This window comes from Lathyrus oleraceus, chromosome 5, assembly GCF_024323335.1.
Source record: "Lathyrus oleraceus cultivar Zhongwan6 chromosome 5, CAAS_Psat_ZW6_1.0, whole genome shotgun sequence".
NCBI classification, from domain to species: domain Eukaryota; kingdom Viridiplantae; phylum Streptophyta; class Magnoliopsida; order Fabales; family Fabaceae; genus Lathyrus; species Lathyrus oleraceus.
This window is the reverse complement of record NC_066583.1, coordinates 581,798,649-581,822,258: the sequence shown is the minus strand read 5'-3', so window position 1 is coordinate 581,822,258 and position 23,610 is coordinate 581,798,649. Positions and strand designations below refer to the sequence as shown.

The 23,610-nt window shown below is 33.7% G+C and overlaps 10 non-coding genes across 10 annotated transcripts; all 10 read left to right on the top strand.

Annotated features, from left to right (window-relative positions):
• The first annotated feature begins 14,301 nt into the window (after nucleotides 1-14,301).
• Nucleotides 14,302-14,405, top strand: LOC127089791 (small nucleolar RNA Z279/snoR105/snoR108). Its single transcript, XR_007791345.1, has one exon. It is a non-coding gene; the product is annotated as a small nucleolar RNA Z279/snoR105/snoR108 (small nucleolar RNA).
• Nucleotides 14,406-15,336: 931 nt separating this feature from the next.
• LOC127089821 (small nucleolar RNA Z279/snoR105/snoR108) lies at nucleotides 15,337-15,440 on the top strand. The gene has a single exon (XR_007791374.1). It is a non-coding gene; the product is annotated as a small nucleolar RNA Z279/snoR105/snoR108 (small nucleolar RNA).
• Nucleotides 15,441-16,377: 937 nt separating this feature from the next.
• On the top strand, nucleotides 16,378-16,481 carry LOC127089792 (small nucleolar RNA Z279/snoR105/snoR108). The gene has a single exon (XR_007791346.1). It is a non-coding gene; the product is annotated as a small nucleolar RNA Z279/snoR105/snoR108 (small nucleolar RNA).
• Nucleotides 16,482-17,423: 942 nt separating this feature from the next.
• LOC127089863 (small nucleolar RNA Z279/snoR105/snoR108) lies at nucleotides 17,424-17,527 on the top strand. The gene has a single exon (XR_007791414.1). It is a non-coding gene; the product is annotated as a small nucleolar RNA Z279/snoR105/snoR108 (small nucleolar RNA).
• A 1,183-nt stretch (nucleotides 17,528-18,710) lies between these two features.
• LOC127089774 (small nucleolar RNA Z279/snoR105/snoR108) lies at nucleotides 18,711-18,814 on the top strand. Its single transcript, XR_007791328.1, has one exon. It is a non-coding gene; the product is annotated as a small nucleolar RNA Z279/snoR105/snoR108 (small nucleolar RNA).
• An 853-nt stretch (nucleotides 18,815-19,667) lies between these two features.
• On the top strand, nucleotides 19,668-19,768 carry LOC127089841 (small nucleolar RNA Z279/snoR105/snoR108). The gene has a single exon (XR_007791393.1). It is a non-coding gene; the product is annotated as a small nucleolar RNA Z279/snoR105/snoR108 (small nucleolar RNA).
• A 950-nt stretch (nucleotides 19,769-20,718) lies between these two features.
• Nucleotides 20,719-20,822, top strand: LOC127089854 (small nucleolar RNA Z279/snoR105/snoR108). Its single transcript, XR_007791405.1, has one exon. It is a non-coding gene; the product is annotated as a small nucleolar RNA Z279/snoR105/snoR108 (small nucleolar RNA).
• Nucleotides 20,823-21,400: 578 nt separating this feature from the next.
• On the top strand, nucleotides 21,401-21,504 carry LOC127089862 (small nucleolar RNA Z279/snoR105/snoR108). The gene has a single exon (XR_007791413.1). It is a non-coding gene; the product is annotated as a small nucleolar RNA Z279/snoR105/snoR108 (small nucleolar RNA).
• Nucleotides 21,505-22,451: 947 nt separating this feature from the next.
• Nucleotides 22,452-22,555, top strand: LOC127089794 (small nucleolar RNA Z279/snoR105/snoR108). Its single transcript, XR_007791348.1, has one exon. It is a non-coding gene; the product is annotated as a small nucleolar RNA Z279/snoR105/snoR108 (small nucleolar RNA).
• Nucleotides 22,556-23,497: 942 nt separating this feature from the next.
• Nucleotides 23,498-23,601, top strand: LOC127089795 (small nucleolar RNA Z279/snoR105/snoR108). The gene has a single exon (XR_007791349.1). It is a non-coding gene; the product is annotated as a small nucleolar RNA Z279/snoR105/snoR108 (small nucleolar RNA).
• The last annotated feature ends 9 nt before the right edge of the window (nucleotides 23,602-23,610 follow it).

Genomic DNA, 23,610 nt, shown 5'->3' with positions numbered 1-23,610 from the left:
ATTACCATGAATGAACCCTCTGCTATGGAAGCTGAGTTGCATATCTTCAGATGTTGCAATTGAGGAGCCTTTCTGGAACCCCAAACCGGTTCTGCCTTTGTTGTCGGAGACTTCTACCATGCGCCCCCACTGATCAACAGTACCTTTTTCAACAATCTTCTGAGCATCTTTTAATGAGGACATAGGTGCCCCAACTCTCTTCTCAACAACAATAGATAAGGCTTGGAACGGAGTTCCAACCTCATCCTCAGCTTCAACATACAAGAAAGATGACAGGTGGCTAACCAACCACGCCTTCTCTCCTCCAACAATCACAAGCTTGCCATTCTTGACAAATTTCAATTTCTGATGCAGAGTGGAGGTAACAGCCCCTGCCTCGTGAATCCACGACCTTCCCAATAAACAACTGTAGGCTGGGTGGATATCCATTACTTGAAAAGTAATCTAAAAATCACTCGGACCTATCTTAACCGGAAGGTCCACTTCACCAATTACTATCTTGCGCGAACCACAAAGGCTTTGACGATTACACCGCTATACCTCATAGGCGCTCCTTGGTAAGATAGCTTTGACAAAGTTGACTTCGGAAGCACATTTAGTGACGAACCGGTGTCAACAAGCACATTCAACAAAGCATCTTCCTTACAGTTCATTGAAATATGCAAAGCCAGGTTATTGTTTCTTCCCTCCTCAGGGAGTTCTTCATCGCAGAAGCTCAGATTATTGCAAGAAGTGATGTTAGCCACGATGTGATCAAACTGATCCACAGTAACATCATGCTCTACATATGCTTGTTCAAGAACTCTCTGTAGTGCTTCTCTGTGCGCTTCGGAATTCATCAGCAGAGACATCACTGAGATTTTTGAGGGGGTTTGGAGCAGCTGCATAACCACATTAAAATTGCTCCTCTTTATTAATCGGAGTACCTCATCATCATAATTGACTTTCAATTTGCTGGACTCACCAGACTTATCTTTTGAAAAACCAACCGGATCTACATTAGGCACCTCCATCTTCTTACCAACAATCGTTTCTTCTTTGTTTTCTGGGAACATCGGCCCAAACACTCGACCACTGCGGGTCACCTTTGTTACATCAACAATGCTCACTACTGAACTAGTCGTAGGTAACGGGACCTCTTGACCATTCTTTATCATTGGAGCATTGTACTGGTACGGTACATCCTTATCAGATGAATACGGGACTGGGCCCGCTAACCGTATTACCAACGGCGATAGTGATCTTTGACTGACATTATTATTGTTGCTGCTGTCATATTGAATTACCAACCGCTCTTGTTGTTTGAAAACTGGCACTATGACATTGACGTCGTCATCTACATGACGAGATTGATTAATTTGGATCATGCCTTCATCCATCAGACGTTGGATGTCCCTTTTCACTATATCCCACCCTCTTGGTTTCACACTACAAACAACACAACCATCATGGTCATGTTCCCAGTCACTCACCATACAGATATCTTTGTGCATCTGCACCAAGGATCTTCGAATAAACCAGACGTCATAAACCTTGAATTCTCCAAGACAACCGTCCACCATATTCACTGAAGAGTTCCCATGAGCGGGCAAAGGGTGCGCTTTCACATTTGGCGCGCGATCCTCAAAGGACATCATACCACTCTTCATAAGCTTTTAAAACTTATACTTCAATGGATACCAGTTTTCAATATCGTGTCCGGGTTCTCCTTGATGAAAAGCACAACGGAGCTCAGGTTTATACCACCAGGGAAGTGGTTCTAGGATCTGCGGTGGGTTCCTCGATTGAATTAAGTTCTTGAGAACTAGCGAGGGATACAACTTTGCATATGACATAGGAATCGGGTCAAAAGAGACCTTTTTCCTCTCAAAGCTCTACTGATGATGATTGTTGTTGGTATTGTTGTTGTTGTAGGTGTTCGTTCTTTGTTGCGGTTGTTGTTGTTGACGTTGATGTTGTTGTTGTTGAATTGGTGTTACTTATTGATTAGAAAATACCGGAATTACTGATGACACTTGATGATGATGATGTTGACGGGGTGGTAGATTCCTTCTGATCTGAGGCCTCCTCTGCCTCCCACTAATTACTGTGTTCGTCTCACTGTCTTTCTTCTTACCAAAGTTGCTACCATATTTCTTGCTTGTTGACGCCTCATCTCTTGACAACCGTCCCTCACGGACTCCTTCCTCAAGTCTCATCCTCATGTTTACCATTTCGGTAAAATCACTGGGGGCACTAGTGATCATGCGTTCATAATAAAATGAACTCAGAGTTTTCAAGAAGATTTTCGTCATTTCTTTCTCCTCCAAAGGAGGAGTGATCTGGGCAGCCAACTCCCTTCATCTTTGCGCGTATTCTTTAAATGCCTCTTTTTCCTTCTAAGACATAGACCTTAACTGGTCTCTATCCGGCGCCATGTCCACATTATACTTGTATTGCTTCACAAAAGCCTCTCCCAAGTCATTGAAAGTGCGAATGCTTGCACTATCCAACCCCATGTACCAACGGAGTGCAGCACCAGTTAGACTATCTTGGAAGTAGTGAATAAGAAATTGATCATTGTCAGTCTGAGTAGACATCTTGTGGGCATACATCACAAGATGACTGAGCGGACAAGAGTTCCCCTTATATTTTTCAAAGTCAGGCACTTTAAACTTCACTGGGATCTTGACGTTGGGCACTAAGCACAACTCAGCAACACTCTTTCCAAACAAATCTTTACCTCTTAGCGTCTTCAATTCCTTGTGCAACTCAAGAAAATGATCTTTCATCTCGTCCATCTTCTCATAAACATCCGGACCCTCAGATGGCTCGGAATGATAGATGGTATCCTCTACGCGAGGCAAGGTGTGTACAACGGGAGGTGGCACGGACATGACCGGGCTAGATGTCGGCATGGAAGCAAAGGTAGGCGCAAAGCCTTCGGGCACAAAGTTGGGCGGCATTCCCCATGGGAATCTGGCAGGCATATTTGGCGCGAAATGGGCGGTAGCAGCAAGCATGGTAGAGGTAGTCACCTCTGAAGTAACAGTCCTCGCGGGAGGAGTTGCAGGTGTTGGAGAAGCTTGATTCTGAGCAGCAAGAACTGACTCCATCATGGCAATCAGGTGGGTGATCTCGTCCTTCAGCTCTCTGTTCTCTTGCTCCAAATGTTCCATGATTTTCAGATGATTGGCTCGGGTGTTGTACCGGTGAGTCAACTTGGCTAAAGCACAGAAGAAACACCAATTAGACATCTGGAGAAAACCTGCTTATGCAAATGATGCATGAAATGCAATGCTTGATTATTTTTATTTTCAAGGAACTTACTATATCATTTGCAAATATATAATATTTAAATAGCAATTGCAACAATTTGATATGAACAAAAATCTCTTTTTATTTATATAAATTGGAAGGATTACACTGAGTACAATTTCAGAAACCAAAATAAAAAGATACAAGAGAAAAGGAGACTAGTCATCCTAAGGATCCTTAACAACAATGTCAGAAGATCTGGCTGAAGGCGCGTACTTCCTTCGAATGCGACGGATCTCGGTCTCAAAAGAAGCCTTCATCTGAGTCTTCTCGAGGACAAGCTGATCAATAATCTTCTTTCAAGCAACGGAAGGCTGAGGCATGCTAGAAGATGAAACCTATTGCTCCCTCTGTCTCTTTGTCACTCAGTCTTCAAGTAGCTCAATAAGTGCATCTTTGTCCTTAGACTCCAACTGCAACTCTTCATGCTTCTTGCTCAAAGCAAGAAAATGCTCTTCCCACATATCCTTCTCTTGCTTCATCTTGGTGAGTGCGTCTTCCAACTCCTCTACATCTTGGTTAGGGAGAGTTAATGGCTCAACCACAACCATAGACATAGGTCTTTCACAAGGATAAGGCATCTTCGACACCGAAGCTCTCTTCTCCACCCAAAGAGTGTAAGCTTCCAAAGCTACACAATTGCGCGGACCAAGCTCAGATCTTCCTTTCCTATGCACATTATGCCAAGCATGCACAATCTTCTGCTTCAAATGTTGGGAATCTTTACCCTCTTGATAGAAAAGACCTTCTAACAACATGTTATTAGGTTTGTCTCTCAAGGGGAACCCAAGTTGACGACGAGCCAAAGCAGGATTGTAGTTAATTCCTCCTTGTGTACCATTGAGAGGTACATTAGAGAATTCACCACAACTATCAATAATATCCAAATTGCTTAAGGACGGATCATACCAAACTATATCATCATTAGTGAGAGACATAAGTCTCTGAGACCACCTTAGACATTGTTTGTTCTCCATAAAAGCAGGCGTCTGAGGCAAGTGCGAAATAAACCACTTGTACAGAAGAGGAATACAACAGACAATCGTTCCACCACCCTTAGAATTCCTTAGATGCAAAGAGAAATACATATCACCCAACAAAGTAGGCACATGATTCCCAATCAAGAAAAGTCTAATGGCGTTAACATCAACAAAACCGTCAATGTTAGGGAACAAAGCTAATCCATAGATGAGCAACATAAAGTTAGCTTCAAAAGCGTCTACACTGCCAGCTTGAGCTAAAGTAGTAGCTTCCTTGATGAGGAAAACAGATGGCAACCCAAATAATCCTCCTTTCTTCACCCAATGAGCCTCTATCTCAGACTTCTTCAAGTGAAGAGCTTCAGTAATAATACTAGATCGGGGAATCTCCTCCAATCCACTAAAAGGCACTCTACTAGAAATAGGTATCCTCAAAAGATGAGAATACTCCTCCAAGGTAGGCACAAGCTGAAAATCTGGGAAAGTGAAACAACGGTAGAGAGGATCATAGAACTGCACTAGCACACTCAAGAGTCCTTCAACCACATCAGCATACAAGATGGACAGAAGCTTCCCATGACGTTGTTTGAAGTCCAAGGGATCTAATACAAAAGATGCTAGCTTCCTTAACTCTTTCAAGTCGGGACATCTGAAACTGTACTTCTTAGTGTTCCTTCATCAATAATCCATGGTCTGGAAATATTTGCAAATGATACCTTAGTTCCTTGAAATTTTCGTGTGATGAATGTTATGATGCGCATGAATGCATGAATGCATGAATGCAACAATCACAAATAAGGGATCACACACAAGGCAAACAAAGGTCAAGGGATGAATCAAGTCATTGTCAAGATCAATCATCCATTTTAGTGGATTATGGTTTACACCTTATCAACACCCAAGTTCCATTGATATTGACAAGACTTGATTGGATCAACCAAGAATCAAGGGTTTGTTGTGAGTCACGAGCATGGAGTCTGGGTAAGAACCATCCCAAAGGAGTGAACTAAAGATAAAAACCAGTAGATCATGTTCTAAAAAGTTCCCAGAGTCTTAATTCCATTTATCGGATATTACAGGTTAAGATGACTGACTCATCGACCCATAATATTCTCAAGAGAAACTCGTCTGAGTGTAGTATCGCGTAACAACTGTTATCAAGTCTACACTTGAACAGTTTTTGCACTACGTCCTAAATAGGCCAAGAGGGGGTAAATGTTCTACGGTCCTCAGCTTCTCAGACCCAAATTAGAGATAGCAATGCCTAACCACAAATACTTGTGTGACATTTCCAAATCCAAAAGAGTCTCCACTAAGCAGATGGATCTCAAGCCAACTTGTTAAGGACTACTCCACACAAGTCGAACATGACTATACCATCCTCCTATCTTAATTGCACTCAAGTTCGGGTTAGAACTTATCTTACCACTCAGAGATCACCAAGCACCACAAGCAGATTATATCACACATATATACAAACATCATATATACAAATATATACACACAAAAAGTAGGCTAAACCCACTGGAGACTACTCACCAGCAGAGTCGCCACTTAATTTATGTAGCGGGAAGTTCATGATCATCAAGCTATTGACAAGCTAGAGATCAAATAACAAGAGTCGCCACCGCGCTTTTATTGTTTCCAAGGGAAAAGGGAAAAAGTACTAACAAAACCCAAAAGTAAGAAGTTTTCAAATCAAAACTAATAAAATGTCAGATATTACAGTTAAGGGGGTTGGTTACACAGAGGGAAGGTGTTAGCACCCAAGGTGTCCTAGGTACTCCTACGGAGCCCTTTTTGTGTGCATATGTATTTGGTACAAAAATGATGTTTACAAACAAATAGAATGGGGGGATGAGAAAAGAATTCATTAATTATATTTTTGTGTTTGACAAGACCTTCGGTCTTGTGCCTACGTACCAACATAAAAATGAGGGATCAAAACCTCGTAGTTCGTGATACAAATTTCAAAGTGGATGCATTGTTTTTAACAAAAATTAAGTTTGAAAGGCACAAAGGCCTAAAAATGGTTTGAATGAGTTAGTTCTTTTTGGCTATTTGAAAGTTTAAGTCAAGTATAGTTAAGTATATTTACAAGTTTGATTTAAGAAAAGAAGTTTGAAAATGCAATGGCATAAGGCCAAAGTTTCTATCTTTTTGCAAAAGTGGTCAAAGTTTAGAACAAAAATGGTTCACACAAAGAAGATTTTGAAAAATGGAGGGAGAGATTTTGAAATTAAAGAAATGGGGAGAAGATGAAGAGACTATCCTATGTACAAAATTAAAAGTTTAGAGTTGAAAAGATCTAACCAAATGGGTAGCAATCCAATAGACAAGAATGTCAATAGAAACCCAGAATTCCCTTGGACTTTTTTAGAATCAAGCAACACACAAATGCACAATTATTATCTTGAAGAGAAAGGCATCAAATAAAGATGTCCACATCCAAGCTTATCCATTCCATGATCTTCTCTAAAATATCCCATGCAACAAATGAATTCCACAAGTCACAGGTTCAAAATAAGAGCTTCACAATGATCATGTTGCAGATGAACTTAGAGATGTCTTCAAAGATGTATCAGATGAATTTCAAATTGCAAGCACTTGGTTTCTCAACAAGTTGGCATTGGCCAAGTCCTTTAGCATAGGAAGGTTGCCTAGATTCTAAGTCCATTTGTCCAAGATCAAGCCAACAGTCCACTCAAAAGTTTTTTAGGGTTTTTGTTATTATTATGTACATTAATGGTCAAAGACCACACAAACAAGCAAAGTATACACAAACAAAATATATCACACAATATGGTCCAAATGGACAAAGTGAAAATTGCATTAACATAAACAATTAGAATGATATGAACAATGGCAAATGAATAGAAACAAAAATTAAATGGCATTAAAGTAAAGGACTTGAAATTAAAAGTTAGTAGTTAATTGGTTAGAAGTTAATATTGTTTTTCTTTTGCTTTTCATTTTCAAGACATTCTTTGGAGAACACTCAACCCACTTATCACAAGCATGAATCCTTGAGCCAAAACATCTTCCAAAGGAAGGAAAGAAGGCCAAGTTTCCATACAATACCATGAAAGAGGGGAGACTTACAATCTTACTAACTAGAATGCTTATGCCTTTTATGTCACAAATTTAGCGCTATGTTAAGCAATCATAATTGGACTTATGTAGAAGTCACAACTATTTGAGGCTGGGCAATAGAATTTTGGTGTTAATGCATGTTAGAGACATAGTATAATGGACTATGCTCATGAAACATACCACACACAAAAATAATATGCAAAAGGTGTGGCCTAATCTCATCCATACTCATGTCAATTTTTCAATCAACTAGCCTTAGGATTATGAGATATCATAGGCCAAATGGAATGAAGGAATGAAGAAAGGGAATAAGATGAAGTAGGAGGGGAATGGATCAAAACACAAATTGGTCAAAGGAGGATTTTTAACAAATTAATATCATCCATTCATTTTGGGAGATGGAATATACATTCCATCAATCCTCTAAATCCAATGATATTAATTTGACAAAGTCAAATCATCCTTGACCAAGGCCCAACAACAAGAGTCAAACATAAACAAGTTATCACAATTGGTCAACAAATTTATTTGGCATTTATTCAAATTAAAAATACTAAAATAGTGCATTTAAATTAAATATGGTTTGTCCAATTCCTAAAATCTCATCAAAACACCAAAGAAATGGCCATGAGATTTATCATAGGTCAAACAAAGGTCAAAGGACCTTGGAGAAAAAAATTCATAATTTTTGGACATTTAAAAATATTTTTAAACAAATAAAAACAAATGCAAAATAAATTAATTCAGGAAAAATATTAATAATGATCCAAAAAATAATTTTAATTCAGAATATGAAAGAGAAAAATATTTGGTAAAAGTCCCACATTTTTTGGATCAATATTGAATTTAATATGAATTATTGAAAATAATGTAATTAAAATGAAAATTAAAATATTAGAAAAAACGTGGACCACTGGATCTCCCTCATTAATTGAGGTGGCAGATCAAGTGGCCAGAAACGCGCTATCCACGATAGACATGAGTCAGCGCGCCATAACATTGGTATTCAAAAGGAACGATCGTGATTAAAACAAATTAGATGGATCCTATGGTTGTGAGAGATGCCAACACATCACCGGAGCTGTAGCTCCGGTCTTCTTCTCCGGTGGACCTCACCGGACTGGTCCACCTTCAACCATCACCAAAATTAAAAACAAGGACATGATTTCAAAGTAAAAATGGCACTGAGTTCGAATCTGGCCTCAATTCACTCTAACTTCAAGTATATTGAGAGATACATGGAGTTGAAATTTGAGGTACATGAACCGAGTTGCTTCGATTTGGCCTCAAAGCAACTCAATCTTCTTGCCTACATTGGTAGGACTTCAGACAACCAAAGAATCAATAGAATTGAGCAAGAATTTGAGAGAATCGAAGAGATCAAAATTTCTGGAAAATACCTTCAATGGAGGTCTGGATTCAACTGATCTTGCTCTTGCTCGTGCTTGACCTCACTCCAAATGCTTGCAGAAGAAGGATTGAATGCTTAAAAGGTTGTGGATTCCTGGAGATTTGAATTTCAAAACAGTGGAAATTCAACCTCAAATTCAAATGAATTTCTCAGGCTTATCCTTTGTAATGTGAGGGTTAGAGATGGGGGATCAAAGCTGGTGCGAATGTGTCTTGATTACTGAGCATATGAGGCTCTGTTTATAGCTGAATCCATTGCTTTTTGCACACTTGCATTCACTTTCCAAATTTGGTCATTGATGATGCATGGGTGCATGGGCGCGCATAGGCCCATATAATCATTGCCATAAGTCCACAAATGAGTGTGAGATGATCTAAATTCAGCTTGGATTGCAAGGCAAGTGTACATTTTGATTTGAAGTTTGATCCTTGCCAAGTGATGACACCATGTTCATGCCATGCGCATCCTATGCATTCCTTGTCCAAAATGAATGAAATTGAGCTCTTTGGAAAGGTGAGATCAAAAGGAACAACTTTCATGTTCAAAACTTTTCCATTTGGAGTTTTCAACTTGAAGAAATTTGAGGTGGAAGTTTGGAAATTTTTGACATATCAAAATTTTTCTAAGTGTCAAGCCATATGTCTCAATATTCCACCTTGATTAACTTTTTATATGAGCTTCAAATGAGAAAAGTGTCTTCATAAAAGTTGTATCTCTCTCAAATACCTTCAAAATGATCACCAATTTCATGCCATTTGGATTTGAAATGATAGAGTTATGCATTTTTGAAGTTTGTAAAAATCACTTGATCAATGGTATAGGTCAAAAGTGACCTATAATGTAACCTCGTATCACATGCTCAAAAACGTTGAATTAGCTACCACTACAAACATCAAAGTTGAAGTAGACACATTGAATTTTATTGTTAAACTTGGAAATATTTCATCTCATAAGAATTGAGCAAGTTATGGCCTTGGGAAGTTGACATTCAAATTAGGGTTTAGACAAAATGACCTATAATGTTTCAACATAGAAAATGATTTTCCAAGCAAAACTAGCTCTAGGTCTCAACATGAAAGTTGTTTGGAGTGTCATTTAGAGTAAGTTTTCTCTTGGAATCATTTTCACATAGTGAAAATTGTAGGAGATAGGGTCTAGGGAGACCCAGTTTTGATCAGATGAATCCATTTGGCCAACCACCATCAACCAACTTGCTAACTTCCAATTCTCTTGACTTTCTAGGCTCACGGTAGATCATATATGCATAAGATGATGAAATTTGAAGTGTACCTTGAGAAATTTGATCAGTTGGTGAGATAGCTTGTTGGAGAGGTTACTCAAGATACCCAGTCAAACTAGGGTTTCCAAGGAAAATCACCCTCAAACTCTTGAAGAAAACTTGATCAATATAACATGTAGAGAACATTGGGACTCATACATGACGCTCATAAACATTCTTGGATCAATTCTTGGTTGTGCTCTTTGTTCATGGGGGTCTCAAACCCTAGATGTGAACTTGATGAATCAATGGAATCATGTCCTTCCTAGAAAAGAGTTAGACAAATGCAAAGACATATTTTTGGTATTTTGGTTAGTGAAATGATAAAGTACAAGTATGATATAATCACAAAGTGCTTGGTGATCTCTCCCAAAATAAACCCAATGAAAGAGGGGTGAGGAGGATGCCAAGGTATGATCCCAATGCTAATGCTTATGATGAAACTGCATGAGGGATCTTAGGGTCAAAATTGGGGTCTTACAGGTTGTCTCAAGAACAAGTTCAAAAGGGTATCAAACATCAAACACCATAAACCACTATTGATCATACAAGTTAAGCATCAAAAATATATTCAAACATGAACCAAAATGAATGATTAAGTCATAAAATTAACATTCAAAGGTCTTATATACATGTGCCTAAGTGTGTGCAAAAAATGGGATTAAAACCTAAAGGGAAACATCAAGAATCAAACCCTACTTCACAAACTAGATCAAATAAAACACATTTTATGGTAAATTAAAATAAAATACCAAAACAATTAGAAAAATAAAAATAAAAATTATAGGAAATTAAATAACATCCTAAAACATATTCATGAATTTTTGGGGAATTTTCGGAGTATTGGAAGTATTGAAATAAAATCAGAAAAATAAAAATAATAACATAAGAAATAAAATGGACTTAAGTGGCAAAGGGGGTGCATCAGCTAGATGAACATTAACTAGAAAACAGTTAAACACGCAATGGGCCCAAAAGCTGGGGGATGGAAAGAGCAAACACGCTAGGCCCATGATCCAATTCCACTTAAAATCTAATTTTAAAAAATGTGACATTTAAATAAAATAAAAATCATGTGGACATGACATCAATCAATCACGCCCCACTTAAGTCACAAAAGAAAAAAAACCCAACCAATCAGGAAACAACACACCCTTATCTTCAACCTCACTAACATTTCAAACACGACCTAAACCCTAGCTTTATGCATCTCTACACAGCAACTTCAAGCTTGCATAACTCCACCCACAATCCATGAAATCAAATGAAATAAAAAGAAAAAATGTAGATCTCAAAGATTAGAACACAACCTTGCCAAGAAACACTCAAAATGATGGATTAAACATGGACAAAATCAGCACAAAAGTCAAGCAATCACAATTGTTTTCAAAGTTTCAGCAACTTCAATTATCAAGTATTCAAGCAAGCAAACCACACTATCATCTTAAGCCTATCATATGCAATGTATGCAACATACTCATGACATTTTTACATCTAGAATGAAGGAGATGAAGACAAGAGAAGCTTACCTAGTGGAGAAGGTCCACTATCTCTTGTGCTTGCTTACAACTTCAGAAACCCCACTGAAAATGCTCTATGATCTTCAAATAATAGGAACGGAACAAGATAAATGAAGAGAAGATAGCTTCAAATGAGAAAATGCTTGAAAGCTTGGAAAGAACAGATCTGGTTTCTCTCTCTTCAAGAGCGTGTATTAATGAAATGAGGGCAAGAGGGTGTTATATAAAGCGTGTAGAGTGAGGTGAAGTGTTGGCCAAGATTAAAAATATGTTAAGGGGCAAGTTTGAAAAGTTGAGGGAAAATGAGAGTGAGAAAGAATTGTGCGTTTCATGCTAATTCAAGGGATGCTTGGGTGCATTTTGGACAAGGGAAATGGAGTGGAGAAAACATGAGCAAGCTGGCACGTGAGAGAGAGTAGAGTCAGCAAGTTTGCACACTTTCCATTTTCTCCTTTTGGCAAAATGCATGGAAACATGAGTGTGCATGAAAATCTTATTGTTTAGGCTTTTTAGGGAAAGAAAAGAATGGTGTGCATAATGGTAATGGAACATGTTTGGTCATTTGAAGCAAGTTGTGCAGAGTTCGGTTGATGCATGCCTTCATCTCAAGGTTAATGCATGACTATGATGTCATCTTGGCATGACTATGTCTTGATGCATGTTCACCCAAATTTCACAAACTTGGTATCAATGGAAAGAGGAAAGATCAAAGAACATCTTTCATGTTGAAGGTATTTTGAAATTAAGCCTCTAACACACCTTTAAATTGCCATGGACTTGCTTGCAAATTCTGACTTGAAACACTTAGAAAAAATTCTAAGTGTTGAGCATTTGAGGAACTTGAAACATCCACCTTCAAATGTTCATAACTTGAACCATGATGCCCCAAATGCTATAAACTTGGTATCTCCTTAAAGCTTTAAGAAAGGAGAACAACTTTCATGTTAAGTCTAACTTGATTTGAAACCTTTAACATAGGGAAAATTGGCTATGAAAACAGTTAATCATTCACACAAAACATGCCAAAAATAGTAAGTTCCCATAAACCCTAAATTCCCAAATTAGGCAATTTTGAAAAATGTCTTGATTTTCTTGATTCTTGTGATTCCACTTGGGCAAATCTCAACCATTGGAAATATTTGACTCATGAGACACAAGTTTGACCCTAAAAAGTCAGGAGCTGACTTTTTGGTTGCATATTTGACTTTTGTTCTACACAATCAGTTAATCCTCTCTCTTGATCAATTGAGCTTCTTCTAACTAAATCCAATGATCAATACTTCACACATGAATGCCTTAAGACATATATAGGACCATGGAAACAAGTTTTGCTCAAAAAACTAGTCATAAACTGACTCTGACCAAAACCCTAGTTGATAGCCAAATGATAGGAGAATGATGATCATCTTCAAATCCCTTGCCAATCTCAATCATCTGAGGATACAATGAACATGTTGAAACTTATTGAGGCATATGGAGCCCTTGTGGCTTGAGTGAACCATTAGATTGAATACATCTCTTTACCATTGACTTGAATACCAGTCCTTCTTCTTTCTTGCTTGAAATAAACCAATAGAACAAGATACCTTGATTCCATAAACATAGAACCAATGATATGCATGAGTGTGTATGATAAAGAGATATAAGCCAATTATGGTTGAAAAGAAGAGGGTAAAATTTTGGGTACAACATGTTGCAATATGCGAGTTGGGTGTCTTCCCCAAGCCTGGTTACGACAATTGGGCACTCTCCTTTGACCAATCTATTCTCTATAGCCCAAACCTAAAGGGGTTAAATCTAGTTATAAAATGTTTTGTAACTTTTTAATTTAGTTTTATGTAACTTATTCCATGTGTTTATTTTCTTATTAAATATTTTAAAAATTTATTGTAAATGTTAAAAAATGCCAAACATTTTACATGACAAATTTACTGTTTAAAATAAAATAATTTAATAAGCACCAAAAATTGAATATTTGGAGAACTAAAATATTTTTTTAATTTTCACCACCTTGATCAGCTCGAATGCTTTTAATATTCATGTCCAATTAATTTTGTTGTTCATTTTGAATTTCTTGAACTTTTCAAAGGATTTAGATTTGTGTATCATGAAATACACATAACCATGTATACTATAATCATCAATAAATATGATGAAATACTAAATATCTCTAATGCCTAATGTATTCAATGAATCATATACATCAGTATATGCATACATATTGGTCCACCCATATGTAAAACACCGTTATGTCTATCTTCAAAATGAGGAGCCACTAATTTAAAGATATTTGAAGATTAAATTTAATACATAACATAAGATTAAATAATATTTTAGTTTCTATAAAATTTAAGTTTAATTAAGTTTATTATGCATAAGTTTTATTTCTTATAACATCCCATGGAAATGAGATGACTTTTGAGTAAAAGATTCAAAAAAAGAAAAAGATAAAATACATTAAGCCATATCTCGTCCATGAGATAGAACCCAAAGCGATTGATAGATCACTTGAATCTGCAGCTAAACTAATGCAACATTGAGCCGCACAATAAAATTGGAAGTGGTGTTGTAACTTGTTGCTACATGGAATTCAGTGTTGTAAACCAAAAACATTTGCTTTATATTAGTCCCACATCAAAAATCTGGAGATATATAAATACATGACCGCTGTAAGAATAGTAGATTATAGTGTTATTAATCAATGATTCTTCAGGCAGCAGTGAGATATGATGAGGGGTCTAGTCTCGCATTAAATATGCGAGTTGGGTGTCTGCCCCAAGCCTGGTTACGAAAATTGGGCACTCTCCTTTGACCAATCTGATCTCTATAGTCCAAACCTAAAGGGGGTATTATTAGTTTTGAATTTAATTTTATGTAATTTATTCCATGTGTTTATTTTCTTATTAAATATTTTTAAAATTTATTATCAATGTTAATAAAATGCCAAACTTTTTACATGACAAATTTACCGTTTAATATAAAAAACAATTAATAAGCACCAAAAATTGGATATTTAGAAAACTAAAATATTTTTCTAATATTCACCACCTTGATCTGTTCGAATGATTTTAATATTCATGTCCAATTGGTTTTGTTTTTAATTTTGAATTTCTTGAACTTTTCAAAGGATTTAGATTTTTGTATCATTAAATACACATAACCATATCTACTGTATTCATCAATAAATAGGATCAAGTACGAAATACCTCTAATGCCTAATATATTCAATGATTCACATACATCAATACATACAGACATGTTGGTCCACCCATATGTAAAACACCCTAATGTCTATCTTAAAAATGAGGAGCCATTAATTTAAAGATATTTGAAGATTAAATTTAATACATAACTTATGATTAAATGATATTTTAGTTTCTATAAAATTTACATTTACTTAAGTTTATTATCCATAAGTTTTGTTTCTTATAACATCCCATGAAAATGAGACGACATTCGAGTACAACATTCAAGAAAAGAAAATATAAAATACATTAAGCCAAATATCGTTCATTAGATAGAACCCAAAGCGATTGATAGATCCCTTGAATCTGCAGCTAAACTTATACAACATTGAGCTGCACAATAAAATTGGAAGTGGTGTTGTAACTTGTTGCTACATGTAATTGAGTGTTGTAAATAAAAAACATGTGCTTTATATTAGTCCTACATCGAAGATCTAGAGATATAGAAATACATGACCCCTATAAGAATAGTATATTATAGTGTTCTTAATCAACGATTCTTCAGGCTAATGAGATATGATGAGTGGTGTAGTCTCCCAATAAATATGCGAGTTGGGTGCCTGCCTCAAGCCTGGTTACGACAATTGGGCACTCTCCTTTGACCAATTTGATCTCTATAGCCCAAACCTAAATGGGGTAAATCTAGTTATAAAATATTTTCTTACATTTGAATTTATTTTTATATAATTTATTCCATGTGGTTATTTTCTTATTAAATATTTTTAAAATTTATTGTAAATGTTAAAAAAAATGCTAAATTTTTACATGACAAATTTACTTGTATAATATAAAATTTAATAAACCCCATAAATTGGATATTTAGAGAGCTAAACTATTTTTTAAATATTCACCACCTTGATTAGCTTGAATGATTTGAATATTCATGTCCAATTGATTTTTTTCTTCATTTTAAATTTCTTGAACTTTTCAAAGAATTTAGATTTGTGTATCATTAAATACGCAAAATCATCAATAAATGCGATGAAGTACTAAATACCTCTTATACCTAATATTTTCAATGATTCACATACATCAGTATATACAAACATGTTGGTCCACCCATATGTAAAACACCCTTATATCTATCTTCAAAAGAGGAGCCATTAATTTAAAGATATTTGAAGATTAAATTTAATACATAGCATAAGATTAAATGATATTTTAGTTTCTATAAATTTACATTTATTTAGGTTTATTCTCCATAAGTTTTATTTCTTATAACACCCCATAAAAATGAGATGACTTTCGAGTACAAGATTCAGAAAAGAAAAAGATAAAATACATTAAGCCAAATCTCGTCAATGAGATAGAACCCAAAGCGATTGATAGATCAATATAATCTGCAGCTAAACTAATGCAACATTGAGCCGCACAATAAAATCAGAAGTGGTGTTGTAACTTGTTGCTACATGGAATTCAGTGTTGTATTAAAAAAACATTTGCTTTATATTAGTCCCATTTCGAAGATCTGAAGATAATGAAATACATGACTGCTATAAGAATAGTAGATTATAGTGTTATTAATCAATGATTCTTCAGGCAGTAATATAATGAGATATGATGAGTGGTCTAGTCTCGCATTAAATATGCGAATTGGGTGTCCGCTCAAAGCCTGGTTACGACCATTGGGCACTCTCCTTTGACCAATCTGATCTCTATAGTCCAACCCTAAAGGGGGTAATTCTAGTTATAAAATGTTTTGTTACTTTTGAATTTAATTTTATGTAATTTATTCCATGAGTTTTTTTTCTTATTAAATGTTTTTAAAATTTATGGTAAACACCAAAAAAATTTAGATGACAAATGTACTTGTTTAATATAAACAAATTTAATAAACACCAAAAATTGGATATTTAGAGAGCTAAATTATTTTTTAAATATTCACCACCTTGATCTACTAGAATGATTTTAATATTCATGTCCAATTGATTTTTTTCTTAATTTTGAATTTCTTGAACTTTTCAAAGTATTTATATTTGTGTATCATTAAATACACATAACCATATCTACTATAATCATCAATAAATATGATGAAGTAGTAAATACCTCTTATACCTAATGTATTCAATGATTCACATACATCAATATATACAGACATGTTGGTCCACCTATATGTAAAACACCCTTATGTCTATCTTAAAAATGAGGAGCCATAAATTTAAATATGTTTGAAGATTAAATTTAATACATAACATATGATTAAAGGATATTTTAGTTTCTTTAAAATTTACATTTACTTAAGTTTATTATCCATAAGTTTTATTTCCTATAACATCCCATGAAAATGAGATGACATTCGAGTACAATATTCAGAAAAGAATAAGAGAAAACACATTAAGCCAAATCTCGTCAATTAGATAGAACCCAAAGCGATTGATAGATCCATTGAATCTTCAGCTAAACTAAAACAACATTGAGTTGTAAAACAAAATTGGAAGTGGTGTTGTAACTTGTTGCTACATGGAATTGAGTGTTGCAAACAAAAAACATGTGCTTTATATTAGTCCTGCATCGAAGATCGGGAGATATAGAAATACATGACCCCTATAAGAATAGTAGATTATAGTGTTATTAATCAATGATTCATCAGGCAGTAATGAGATATGATAAGTGCTCTAGTCTCGCATTAAATATGCGAGTAGGGTGTCTCCCCCAAGCCTGGTTACGACGATTGGGCACTCTCCTTTGACCAATTTGATCTTTATACCCCAAACCTAAAAGGGGTCAATCTAGTTATAAAATATTTTATTGCTTTTGAATTTAATTTTATGTAATTTATTTCATGTGTTTATTTTCTTATTAAATATTTTTAAAATTTATTGTAAATGTAAAAAATATCCAAATTTTTACATTACAAATTTACTTGTTTAATAAAAAAAACATTCAGTAAACACCCAAAATTTGATATTTAGAGAGCTAGACTATTTTTTAAATATTCACCACCCTGATCAGCTCGAATGATTTAAATATTCATGTCCAATTGGTTTTTTTCTTAATTTTAAATTTCTTGAATTTTTCAAAGGATTTAGATTTGTGTATCATTAAATACCGATAACTATATCTACTATAATCATCAATAAATATGATGAAGTACTAAATACCTCGTATACCTAATGTATTAAATGATTCACATACATCAGTATATACAAAGTTGTTGGTCCACCCATATGTAAAACACCTCTATCTTCAAAAGAGGAGCCATTAATTTAAAGATTTTTGAAGATTAAATTTAATACATAACATAAGATTAATTGATATTTTAGTTTCTATAAAACTTTTCAAAGGATTTAGATTTGTGTATCATTAAATACGCATAACTATATCTACTATAATCATCAATAAATAGGATGAAGTATTAAATACCTCTTATACCTAATTTATTCAATGATTCACATACATCAGTATATACAGACATGTTGGTCCACCCATATGTAAAACACTCTTATCTATATTCAAAGGAGGACCCATTAATTTAATACATAAGATAAGATTTAATGATATTTTAGTTTCTATAAAATTTACATTTATTTAAGCTTACTCCCCATAAGTTTTATTTCTTATAACAAACATCCCATGAAAATGAGATGACATTGGAGTACAAGATTCAGAAAAGAAAAAGATAAAATACATTAAGCCAAATCTCGTCCATGAGATAGAACCCAAAGCGATTGATAGATCGCTTTAGTCTACAACTAAACATTGAGCCGCACAATAAAATTCAAAGTGGTGTTGTAAACTTGTTTCTACATGGAATTTAATGTTGTAAACAAAAAACATTTTCTTTATAATAGTCCTACATCGAAGATCTGGAGATATAGAAATACATGACTGCTATAATAATAGTAGATTATAGTGTTATTAATCAATGATTCTTCAGGAAGTAATGAGATATGATGAGTGGTCTAGTCTCGCATTAAATATGCGAGTTGGGTGTCTGCCCTAATCTTGGTTACGACAATTGGGCACTCTCCTTTGACCAATCTGATCTCTATAGTCCAAACCTAAAGGGGGTAATTCTAGTTATTAAATGTTTTGTTACTTTTGAATATAATTTTATGTAATTTATTCCATGTGTTTATTTTCTTATTAAATATTTTGAAAATTTATTGTAAATGTTAAAAAAAAATGCCAAACTTTTTACATGACAAATGTACTGTTTAATATAAAAAAACTCGAATGATTTTAATATTCATGTCCAATTGATTTTGTTCTTAATTTTGAATTTCTTGAACTTTTCAAAGGATTTAGATTTGTGTATCATTAAATACGCATAACTATATCTACTATAATCATCAATAAATAGGATGAAATATTAAATACCTCTTATGCCTAATTTATTCAATGATTCACATACATCAGTATATACAGACATGTTGGTCCACCCATATGTAAAACAGTCTTATCTCTATCTTCAAAAGAGTACCCATTAATTTAATACATAACATAAGATTTAATGATATTTTAGTTTCTATAAAATTTACATTTATTTAAGCTTATTCTCCATAAGTTTAATTTCTTATAACATCCCATGAAAATGAGATGACATTCGAGTACAAGATTCAGAAAAGAAAAAGATAAAATACATTAAGTCAAATCTCGTCCATGAGATAGAACACAATGCAATTGATAGATCACTTTAGTCTACTGCTAAACATTGAGCCGCACAATAAAATTCAAAGTGGTGTTGTAAAAACTTGCTGCTACATGGAATTGAGTATTGTAAACAAAAAACATTTTCTTTATAATAGTCCTACATCGAAGATCTGGAGATATAGAAATACATGACTGCTATAATAATAGTAGATTATAGTGTTATTAATCAATGATTCTTCAGGAAGTAATGAGATATGAGTGGTCTAGTCTCGCATTAAATATGCGAGTTGGGTGTCTTCCCTAATCTTGGTTACGACAATTGGGCACTCTCCTTTGACCAATCTGATCTCTATAGTCCAAACCTAAAGGGCGTAATTCTAGTTATAAAATGCTTTGTTACTTTTGAATTTAATTTTATGTAATTTATTCCATGTGTTTATTTTCTTATTTAGTATTTTTAAAATTTATTATAAATGTTAAAAAAAATGCCAAACTTTTTAAATGACAAATTTACTATTTAATATAAAAAAAATTAATAAGCACCAAAATTTGGATATTTAGAAAACTAAATTATTTGTTAAATATTCACCACCTTGATCAGCTCGCATGATTTTAATATTAATGTCCAATTGATTTTATTCTTCATTTTGAATTTCTTAAACTTTTCAAAGGATTTAGATTTGGGTATCATTAAATACACATAACCATATCTACTATAATCATCAATAAATATGATGCAGAGCTAAATACTTCTAATGCCTAATGTACTCAATGATTCACATACATCAATATATGCAGACGTGTTGGTCCACCCATATGTAAAACACCCTTATGTCTATCTTAAAAATGAGGATCCATTAATTTAAAATATTTGAAGATTAAATTTAATACACAACATAAGATTAAATGATATTTTAGTTTCTATAAAATTTACATTTACTTAAGTTTATTATCCATGAGTTTTATTTCTTATAACATCCCATGAAAATGAGACGACATTCGAGTACAAGATTCAGAAACGAAAAAGATAAAATACATTAAGCCAAATCTCGTACATTAGATAGAACCCAAAGAGATTGATAAATTCCTTAAATCTGCAGCTCAACTAATACAACATTGAGGCACAACAAAATTGGAAGTGGTGTTGTAACTTGTTGCTACATGGAATTGAGTGTTGCAAAACAAAAAACACGTGCTTTATATTAGTCCTACATCGAAGATCTGGAGATATAGAAATACACGACCCCTATAAGAATAGTAGATTATAGTGTTATTAATCAATGATTCTTCAGGAAGTAATGAGATATGATGAGTGGTCTAGTCTTGCATTAAATATGCGAGTTGGGTGTCTGCCCCAAATTTGGGTACGACAATTGGGCACTCTCCTTTGACCAATTTGATCTCTATATGCCCAAACCTAAAGGGGGTAAATCTAGTTATAAAATATTTTGTTACTTTTGAATTTAGTTTTATGTAAGATATTCCATGTGTTTATTTTCTTAATAAATATTTTTAAAATTTATTGTAAATGTTACAAAAATGCCTAATTTTTACATGACAATTTTACTTGTTTAATATAAAAAGATTTAATACACACCAAAAATTGGATATTTAGAGAGCTAAACTATTTTTTAAATATTCACCATTTTGATTAGCTCGAATGATTTGAATATTCATGTCCAATTGACTTTTTTCTTCATTTTAAATTTCTTGAACTTTTCAAAGGATTTAGATTTGTGTGTCATTAAATACACATAACTATATCTACTATAATCATCAATAAATATGATGAAGTCCAAAATACCTCTTATGCCTAATGTATTCAATGATTCACATACATCAGTATATACAAACATGTTGGAAACAAAAAACATGTGCTTTATATTAGTCCTGCATCGAAGATCGGGAGATATAGAAATACATGACCCCTATAAGAATAGTAGATTATAATGTTATTAATCAATGATTCATCAGGCAGTAATGAGATATGATAAGTGCTCTAGTCTCGCATTAAATATGCGAGTAGGGTGTCTCCCCCAAGCCTGGTTACGACGATTGGGCACTCTCCTTTGACCAATTTGATCTTTATACCCCAAACCTAAAAGGAATCAATCTAGTTATAAAATATTTTATTGCTTTTGAATTTAATTTTACGTAATTTATTTCATGTGTTTATTTTCTTATTAAATATTTTTAAAATTTATTGTAAATGTAAACAAAATTCCAAATTTTTACATTACAAATTTACTTGTTTAATAAAAAAAACATTCAGTAAACACCCAAAATTTGATATTTAGAGAGCTAGACTATTTTTTAAATATTCACCACCCTGATCAGCTCGAATGATTTGAATATTCATGTCCAATTGGTTTTTTTCTTAATTTTAAATTTCTTGAATTTTTCAAAGGATTTAGATTTGTGTATCATTAAATACAGATAACTATATCTACTATAATCATCAATAAATATGATGAAGTACTAAATACCTCGTATACCTAATGTATTAAATGATTCACATACATCAGTATATATAAAGTTGTTGGTCCACCCATATGTAAAACACCTCTATCTTCAAAAGAGGAGCCAATAATTTAAAGATTTTTGAAGATTAAATTTAATACATAACATAAGATTAATTGATATTTTAGTTTCTATAAAATTTACATTTATTTAAGCTTATTCTCCATAAGTTTTATTTCTTATAACATCCCATGAAAATGAGATGACTTTCGAGTACAAGATTTATAAAAGAAAAAGATAAAATACATTAAGCCAAATCTCGTCCATGAGATAGAACCCAAAGCGATTAATAGATCACTTGAATCTACAGCTAAACTAACACAACATTGAGCCGCACAATAAAATTGGAAGTGGTTTTGTAACTTGTCGCTACACGGAATTCAGTGTTGTAAACAAAAAACATTTGCTATATATTACTCCCACATCCAAGATCTGGAGATATAGAAATACATGACCGTTATAAAAAAAGAGTAGATTATAGTGTTATTAATCAATGATTCTTCAGGAATTAATGAGATATGATGAGTGGTCTAGTCTCGCATTAAATATGCGAGTTGGGTGTCTGCCCTAATCTTGGTTATGACAATTGGGCACTCTCCTTTGACCAATCTCATCTCTATAGTCCAAACCTAAACGGGGTAATTCTAGTTATAAAATGTTTTGTTACTTTTGAATTTAATTTTATGTAATTTTTTCCGTGTGTTTATTTTCTTATTAAATATTTTTAAAACTTATTGTAAATGTTAAAAAAATGCCAAACTTTTTACATGACAAATTTTTAGTTTAATATAAAAAAATTTAATAAGCACCAAAAATTGGATATTTAGAGAGCCAAACAATTTTTTAAATATTCACCATTTTGATTAGCTCGAATGATTTGAATATTCATGTCAAATTGATTTTTTTCTTCATTTTAAATTTCTTGAACTTTTCAAAGGATTTAGATTTGTGTATCATTAAATACGCATAACTATATCTACTATAATCATCAATAAATATGATGAAGTACAAAATACCTCTTATGCCTAATGTATTCAATGATTCACATACATCAGTATATACAAACATGTTCATGTGTAAAACACCCTTATCTCTATCTTCAAAAGAGGAGCCATTAATTTAAAGATATTTGAAGATTTAATTTAATACATAACATAAGATTAAATGATATTTTAGTTTCAATAAAATTTACATTTTTTTAAGCTTATTCTCCATAAGTTTTATTTCTTATAACATCCCAGAAAAATGAGATGACTTTCCAGTACAAGATTCAGAAAAGAAAAAGATAAAATACAGTAACCCAAATCTCGTCTATGAGATAGAACCAAATGCGATTGATAGATCACTTCAATCTGCAGCTAAACTAATGAAACATTAAGCCGCACAATAAAATTGGAAGTGGTGTTGTAACTTGTTGCTACATGGAATTCAGTGTTGTAAATAAAAAACATTTGCTTTATATTAATCCCACATCGAAGATCTGAAGATATAAAAATACATGACCGCTATAAGAATAGTAGATTATAGTCTTATTAATCAATGATTCTTCAGGCAGTAATGAGATATGATGAGGGGTCTAGTCTTGCATTAAATATGCGAGTTGGGTGTCTGTCCCAAGCCTGGTTACGACAATTGGGCACTCTCCTTTGACCAATCTGATCTCTATAGTCCA